An 8,670-nucleotide genomic window follows, 5' to 3' on the forward strand; every position below is an offset into this window, starting at 1 on the left:
GCTATTAACTTGTCAGACACAGGTGATCTGGGAGGAACATGTTTCTGACATGAGCCTACCACTGGGAAAATTCTGAGATTGCCAGGTTTGAGAGGTCAGTGCATCTGATTAGACAGAAAAGAACAACCTTCCAGGGCCCTCTGAAGATGACATCTCTAGAAGAAGCAACAATGAGATGGATATGGATGCTTGGGCATCTTGGAGATTCAGGACCAAGTGTCACAGTTAAAGTATAGTCTCAAGGTGGTGAAGCAGACAGAGCAGGTGTTGTGTGATGACAAGTATATGGATCAGTGGGGTTCATTGCATGGGGGAAAGTGAGTAAGTGGACAATATTTGGCAAGTTCTTTTTTTTTTTTTTTGAGAGGTTTTTGCTATAGGGCGCGTGCGCTCACCAGACAGAGAGAGACAGAGAGACAGAAAGTGAGAAATCACCCCCCAGGGGGGATGGCCATGCCGCAATCCCTTCTCTTCCATTCTCCTCTTGGGATCTTGGGCACGCATGCACACACGCCCAGCATGAGTTTTTAGCCACCGGGTCCGGTACATGAACCGGGGTCGACTACATGGGAATCCAGCGACATAGCCATTACGCTAACTGCTGGTCCCACAATATTCGGCAAGTTCTTCAACTTGGACTGGCAGGGTGCAGATTACAGGACTGTAATGATGTTAGAAGCAAAAATATCTCATTAGGCATTGAATAGAATATATTTTCAGAGTTCTTTTTTGCCTTAGGGCACGTGTACTCACCACAGGGACAGAGACAGTGAAAGGGAAAGCGAGATATCACCCCCTTGGAGGATGGCCACGTTGCAGTCCTTTCTCCTTCATTCTCTTCCTAGGATCTTGGGCATGCAAGCACATGGACCTGGCATGAGTTTCAAGGTACTGGATCCAGAACTTGAACTGTGGTTGGCCATGTGGGAGTCCAGCGATATAATTGATACACCATCTGTTGGCCTCTGGAATTTTCTTAATAGTTCCTTAGCGTATTGGACTTGGAGGGCCCTAATTGCTAGTAGACATGGTAAAATCATTGTTTAGTATATTAACAAGATTAATGTATGTGGTTTTATACCAATAGTACTTTCATATGTATCATCGAGGCTTTTTGGGGGGTGTCCCCCCAAAATTTCATGTGTTACAACTTAGTTGTATTGTGAAGGTATTAATTGGAAACTTCATACCTGCATGGTGTTAAAAGGTGATGATTTAGGGATTAATTAAACAGTTAAGGTGGGGCCCGTGTAACTGACTCCTGTTGGCCTTAGAAGCAGGGATAATGGGACCAGAACAGGAAAACCTGGAACACATACTATGCTTTCCTTCCTTCTGCCATACTGTGGTGCACCCCACCAGAAGAGGCCCTCAGACCTTTGGACTTCTACCCCATTAACTAAATAAACCTCTGTTCTCTTAAATTAACCAAATTTTTATATTTTCAGTTATTAACAATAGAATGGACCAGGATACCACTTGGTAATCAAAACCAACACAAGAAGCACAAGGGTCAATAGCCACAAGATATAGCTGAGCACCAGGAAGTCAGAGTATTTATACAATATTAGTAGATACAAGTCCTGCCATTAAACCAACTCATTTTCTTTCCTGACATCTGACATGCCCCTTACTGAATAGCAGGCATTGCCCAGGTTCAGCATTGCTCCATGCTCCTGGGTGAAAAGAGCAGAGAACCCGAGAAATGTCTCAGGCCTGACTGCCTTCCCATGAGCCTCTGAGACAGATGGTATCAACACATATTCTCAGATTTTGTGGACCTGGAACCTCAAGGGAGGTACAGAAAAGGTCACTACTGAAGAGCTCAAGTCAAAGAGGCAGAATCTCACCTTTCAAAGTTTTACCTTTTCTTTTCCTCTTAATTTATCCTGGTGCTGAGATAAAAAAGACAGAAATGACAGTAATGACAGAAATTCTTTTTAAAGAATAATTTAATTCAGTATTACTATTTTAGAGAGATTTTTTGCTATAGGGTTCCTGTGCTTGTCAGAGAGACAGAGAGAAACAAAGAGACAGAAAGCGATAAATCATCCCCCACGGGGGATGGCCACACTGCAGTCCTTTCTACTCCATTCTCTCCTTGGGATTTTGGACACTCATGCACACATGCCCAGTGTGAGTTTTAAGCTGCTGGGTCTGGGACTTGAACCACGGTTGACTATGTGGGAGTCCAGCAATGTAACCATTACACCATCTGTTGGTCCCTATTTTTTATTATTTTTAAAAATTTGACTAGAGAGAGAGATGGGGCAGAGATGGGGAGTGAGAAAACAAGCCAGGTCTGGGACTTGAACTGTGATCAGTCATGTGGAGTCCAGCACTTTAACCACCGTGTCATCTGCCAGGCCCATATTTTAATCCACCATTGTGTTGCTAACAGAAATAGCTAGTCACATTTGTGCTCTCACAGAAGACCCTGTATCCTGGGCACCGAGCCCAATCTCAGTCCCCTGTTCAGAGATTGTCCTGATGAACCCACATGAAGAGTGACTTGATCAAGTGACACTTGACATGAGAATTTGAGTTGTGATCAAGTGTTGAGAGAGACTGTTCTCCTTCAACAAAGACACATTCTCCAAGGAACCCATCCAGGGTCATGAAATGGGGATTTTATATTGGAATCCTCTATCAAGCACAGATAGGTAATTTTTGTACTTCCAATGGAAACTTTATTCTTCCCTGAATCCCTAGCCCTCCCTGGCCACTTCCCCTGGAAGGGTGATAGTCTCACCTTTCCTCAGACTTCTCATCTCAGTTTTTCCTCTGAGCCAACCAAACCATTAAAAATGTGAGAAGAGGGGACCAGGAGGTGGCATTGTGGTTAAGGGTGTTGGACTCCCACATGGCCGACTGCAGTTCAAGTCCTGGACCTGGCAGCGTGCTCTCTCAATTTCATTCTCTCTCTCACACTCTCTCTGTCCTACTCTGGTAAAAATTAAAATAAACAAAAAAATAAAGTTAACTAAAAAAGCAATTTTTTTAAAAAAAATATAAGAACAAAATAAAGAACCGTTCTCTTGGGGAGATTTTTGGTTCTAGCTCTGACATTTAAAGAACTCGGAAATCACCACTCCCATATTTAGAAGAAGCAAAAGATCAGGACCAGCAGTTGGCATAACAGCTATGTCGCTGGGCTCCCATATAGTTCTGGGACTGTGGTTCAAGTCCCAGACTCAGTGACTTAAACTCATGCCCGTTGCATGTGTGTGCATGTGCTCAAGATCCCGAGAGGGAAAAAAAAAAAAAAAAAAGATCCCGAGAGGAGAATGGGGGAGGAGGGATTGGGGCCAGGCCAACTTCCATGATTGTGGCATGGCCATCTTCCATGGGGGGTGATCTCTCGCTTTCTATCTCTTTGTCTCTCTCTGTCTTTCTGGCGAGTGCATGCACCCTATTGCAAAAAACCTCTCAAGGAAAGAAGAAGAAGAAACAAAAAGATTAACAAACTGAAAGTGACTTTACCTGGAGCCATCAGAAAACTGAGGTCACAGAGCAGATGATCCTCAAAATTCTCTGAGAAAGTGAATGGAGAATCACAGTTGGAGTCTGGACAGTTGTGCAGCAGGGAAGCATGGCGCTCTGTGAGGCTGCCTCACATGACCAGGTTCTAGATTCATGTTGGGGGAACTCCCTGAATGTACTGATGATCCCCAGCTGGCTGAATCTGGGGGTGGATTGTGGCATCAAAATCCTGTTGAGGTTTCTGTGGCTCCCTGTCTCTTTTTCTTATGGAATAAATAAATAAATACACTTAAAAACGAGATAAGAGTGTCACAGCTGAGATCAGCTTCCATTGAGGAAAAGTCTCTGGAGCTATAACCTGGCAGAACACTTAAATGGGCATTTTGATGAATCGCCAGAGGATTGTGTTGAGCTGGCAGGGGAGTGAGATGTCTTGGATCGTGGTCTTAGGGAGTTCCCTGCATTTTTATAGGTTTTTATGTTCTGGAGCCCCAGCAAGTTCTCTCAGCAAAGAGTCCTAAGAAATTCCTGTTTCCTGCAAAAAGAGAGGAAGTGGAACCATTTTGAAATATACCCTGTGTGTTCTCCATATAAGACCTACTCAGAAGTGGAGAAAACTACCAGAGCTTTATCCCACATGGGAGAGGGAAGTTACCCATTTCTCCTCCAGCCCCCTTCCTTCCAGTCTCACGTAAGGGTGAAAAACAAAAATGGTTACAAACACTTGTGAGCATCACGGCCTGACAGGGACCCGCTTGAGGTCCTCACTGCATTAGCAGGGGTCCAGATAGTAACGGGAGTGGTAGCTATAAGAGCTGCAAGGTGTAGGCTCTGCTGAGGAAGGTCATCTAAGAAGAGCTTGTGACATTAGGGGAGACAGACAGGGGCCCTAGACAATACTGAAGCCCCTCACATGTACAGCTCCAACTAATATTAAACCCTACCCAATTCCTAGCTACATTAAATCTTAGCACCAAAGGCCTAACGATTTCAGTTATTATCCAATCCATCATGTCTGACTTTCCACAAAAATAGAACCACAGGCCTGCTAAACGGCAAGAAATAACTGTCTGAATAGATAAAGCAAGTGTCAGATCCACACTCATATCTGACAATATTGGAATCATGACACATGGAAATCAAAGAACCTGTGATTAAGGTGTCAGGAGTTCACAAGAAAATGTACACATGACACAAGACCAAGTGAGGAATGTTAACAGACATGGAAGCTAAGGAAGAATCAAAAAGAAATGTTCAAAATAATAAACCAAGGAGAAATGAAGACGTGCTTCCTCTCACGGACTTTTCAGTGGATAGGCATGTTCAAGAAGAAAAGGTGTTTGACTCTATGTCAATAGAAACTATTCAAAGTGAAATAGGGGGAACCAGCAGTTAGCGTAATGGCTATGTCGCTGGACTTCCACGTAGTCGACCACGGTTCGTGTCCTGGACCCAGTGGCTTAAAACTCACGCCGGGCGCGTGTGCGTGCGTGCCCAAGATCCCGAAAGGAGGATGGAGGAGAAGGGATTGCGGCCTGACCATCCCCCCTGGGGGGTGATTTTTCGCTTTCTGTCTCTTTGTCTCTCTCTGTCTGTCTGGCGAGCGCACGCGCCCTACAGTGAAAATCTCTCAAAAAAAAAAAAAAGTGAAATAGGAACAGAATTTCCTTTTAAAACCCAGCACATTCAAAAACTAAACAGTGTCAAAATGTGTAAATACATGAAGTTGGAATACCAGAAAGAGAAGAGAGACCGGATCAGAAGAAATGTTTGAATATAATTGTTGCAATTTTTTTAAAATTACTGACAAATCAGTCATACATAGATAATAACCCTTGTGATGACATAAAAGAAAAAGATTGCATTTAAAGAAATATAATACAAAAGGGGTTAGCAAATGTGGGGGTGGAAGAAACAAATGGAAAGATGTCCAATTGGGCAAAGTTGTAGGAATGTAGGGTGAGTAAGCCTAGACATCTAATGTGCAGCATGAGTATGTAGTTAAGAGTAAGGGGTTACATAGTGGAAGTTGGCTGAGAGTAGACTTTAAATGTTCTACTACCAAAAAAAGAAGGGGAATGATGTGGAATAATGACTGGGTTAATTGCCTTGACTGTAGTAAAGATTACGCTATGTACAAGTTTATCAAAACGTTATGTGTCCACCTTAAGTTCATATACTTTAAAATAAAGTAACATGTAAATAATACATAAATGAAATTGGTGCAGGTGGCAGGGCACCTTTGCATGATGCTGAAACTACGTGGAGGATCTGAGTCTAGATCCCACTTAAGCCTGCACATTCTGGAAACACCGGTATGTACCTGTGATCCTGGTGGGCTGGGAGAATGATGATGGATTACTGAAATCCTGTAAAGATACCCTGCATCACTAAATAAGCAAATACATTTTTAAAAATTAATTAAGGCCCAGCCTCTGTGGCATGGTCTGTGCCATACCAGACTACAAAGCTGGAAGCTACATGCAGACCACAGTTTAAGCCCACGAGACAGATTGGCCTGAAAATACTTCAGAGTCAAGGTTCTGGTAGGATGGGGGACTAGAAGAAGGGGATCATAGCAGAGCTGAACTATGGAGAATCTCTCTTTCTCTGTCTCTGCCCACCCCCATCTGTGCACATAAATACTTTATCATGAATAAAAAAAAATGACAAGTTAGCTATTTACTTCATCTTTAAAACCACAGACATAACAATTGGGGAAGTAAAAATCACACACACAGGGCACTGAATGGTAAATAGCAGATAATGCCCAGTTATACAAGAAAACACGTTAAATGTGAACACGTTTTCACCAATTAAAGACAGATTGCCACAGGTGGCAAAAATCAAGACTAAACTGGTTGTCTACAAAATGCCTATTTTAAAATATAAAGACTTACAGATTTAAAGTAAATGGGTAGAGAAAAATATACTGTGCCATACTAATCAACAGAAAGCAAGAATACCTACATTGTTTTCAGACAAAGCAGACCTCAGACCAGGAAAACTGTCAGAGATGAAAAGCAACATAACACTGTAATAAAGGAGCTATTTATGTAGAAGTTGTAATGATCTCGCAGAGTGTCAACATTTATGAGGTAAGAACTGGTAAAACTGAAGAAAGAAAATGAATTGTCTGTTATTCTACAAGTCCCTGTCAGTAACAAACAGACTCAGCAGACAGAAAATCAGTAAGGATGCAATTGACCTGAGCAGGAACATCAAGCAACTCAGTCTAATTGCATGTATTGAGTTCAACAACAGCAGTGGACACATTCTTTTCTAGTTACAAGGGAACACTCACCAACATAGACCATACCGTGGGCTGTAAAATACACCGTCACAAGTAGAATGAAAAAGATCACACAAAGCGTGTTTTCAGACAATAAAAATAAATAAGAAGTGAATAACAAAAAGATCGCTGGAAAATAGCAAAATACTTGGAGATTAAGAAAAAATAAAACAAAACACTGTTATCTGGCTAGTGAGTGACATGGTGGATAAGGCACTAGGTCCCATGCAGCCTAGAGCACAGTGTGGGTGCCAGACTCAGTGACCTCAGTGTTGTACAGGATACATGTGGATGCCCAAAAATCTTGAGAGTAGATTGAAGGAGAAGGGATTGTGGTGTGGCCATTCACACTTTCTCTTTTCTGACTCAGTCTTTCTCTGGTGAGTGGGAAATTTTTAAAAAAATAGAAAAGTAAAAACAAAACAAACAAAAGCTATTATCATATAAATAAAAGAAATATTAAGAGAAATTTAAAATATTTTTAACTGGGACCAGCAGTTGGCGTAATGGCTATGTCACTGGACTCCCATGCAGTCGACCATGGTTCGAGTCCCAGACCAGGCGGCTTAAACTCATGCCGGCGCGTGTGCATGCATACTCAATACCCTAAAAGGAGAATGGAGGAGAAGGGATTAGGGTGTGGCTATCCCCCGTGGGGGTGATTTCTTGCTCTCTGTCTCTCTGTCTCTCTCTGTCTTTCTGGTGAGCACATGTGCCCTATAACAACAACAACAACAACAACAACAACAAAAACCTCTCCAAAAAAGAAAGTTTTTTCTTTTATTTTAAACTGCAGGTGGCATGGTAGTAGGGAGACAACTGGCTAGAACAGGGCTGATTGCATTATTCAAGTCCTGCAAGCAGTGGCTTAAAAACACTCTGAGCTCATTTGCCTGCATCAGGCTTGTTTGTGTGTGTGTGTGTGTGTGTGTGTGTGTGTGTGTGTGCCCAAAATCCTGAAAGGAGGTAGATTTGAAGAATAAGGGACTGAGGCCTGATTATTCTTCATTGGGAGTGTTCTATCTTTTATCTCTCTCTCTGTCTCTGGTGAGTGCATGTACCCTCTGAGAAACTGAAAAACAAACTGAAACTTGGAGCACGGAAGAAGGGACAACACATGGGAGACAACACATTCAGCCACCCAATGAGTCTATCCCTTTGGGCTCTTTCAGTCTCCCCACTTGAACCTTCAACTTCACTCTTTCACTGTTCTGTATGTGTATTCTATTCCATCTTGTTGCTCATAACAAAAAATACCTGAAACTAGGTGATTTATACATCCAGAGGTTTGCTCAACTCATGGTTTAGAGGTCTGAGGTCCAGGGACCACCTCTGGTGAAGGACCTTGGCTGTACCACCACATGGGAGAGGGCAGGAGAGTATGGTCTGTGTCCACACGTGTCTCATAACCCCTTTCCTTATAAACGCACCAGGAGTCATTTCTGAGGGCCCCATCTTCATCACCTAGTCACTGATCTCCTCGCCCAAACCCCACCCTTCATACCATAACTAGATCAAGTTTTCACCCTCCTCATCTAGTTACAAGGAAATCTCACCACATAGGTTTTGGGGGGACACATTTCACAGCACTACCTTAGTGAATTTTGTGTTTATTCCACCTGTTACATACGCAGTCCCTGGGAGCCTTTTGCTGTTTGGTGATCTCCCTCTGGACTGTCCATAATCTTTGAAAACCTGATTTGTCCATGCACACACGGGTCCATGATTTATACCCTCATGATCTGCTCTGGCCACAGATACAGTTTCCATATACACAGTGGGGTGTGTGTGTGTGTGTGTGTGTGTCTAAATCTATACAAAACCACAAATAGACTCAACAGCAATCTCCCTCCCCCATATTTCCACAGAAGGATCCAAGTTTGCCAAAAATGATT

Source organism: Tupaia chinensis, unplaced genomic scaffold (assembly GCF_000334495.1).
Source record: "Tupaia chinensis unplaced genomic scaffold, TupChi_1.0 Scaffold000404_1, whole genome shotgun sequence".
NCBI classification, from domain to species: domain Eukaryota; kingdom Metazoa; phylum Chordata; class Mammalia; order Scandentia; family Tupaiidae; genus Tupaia; species Tupaia belangeri.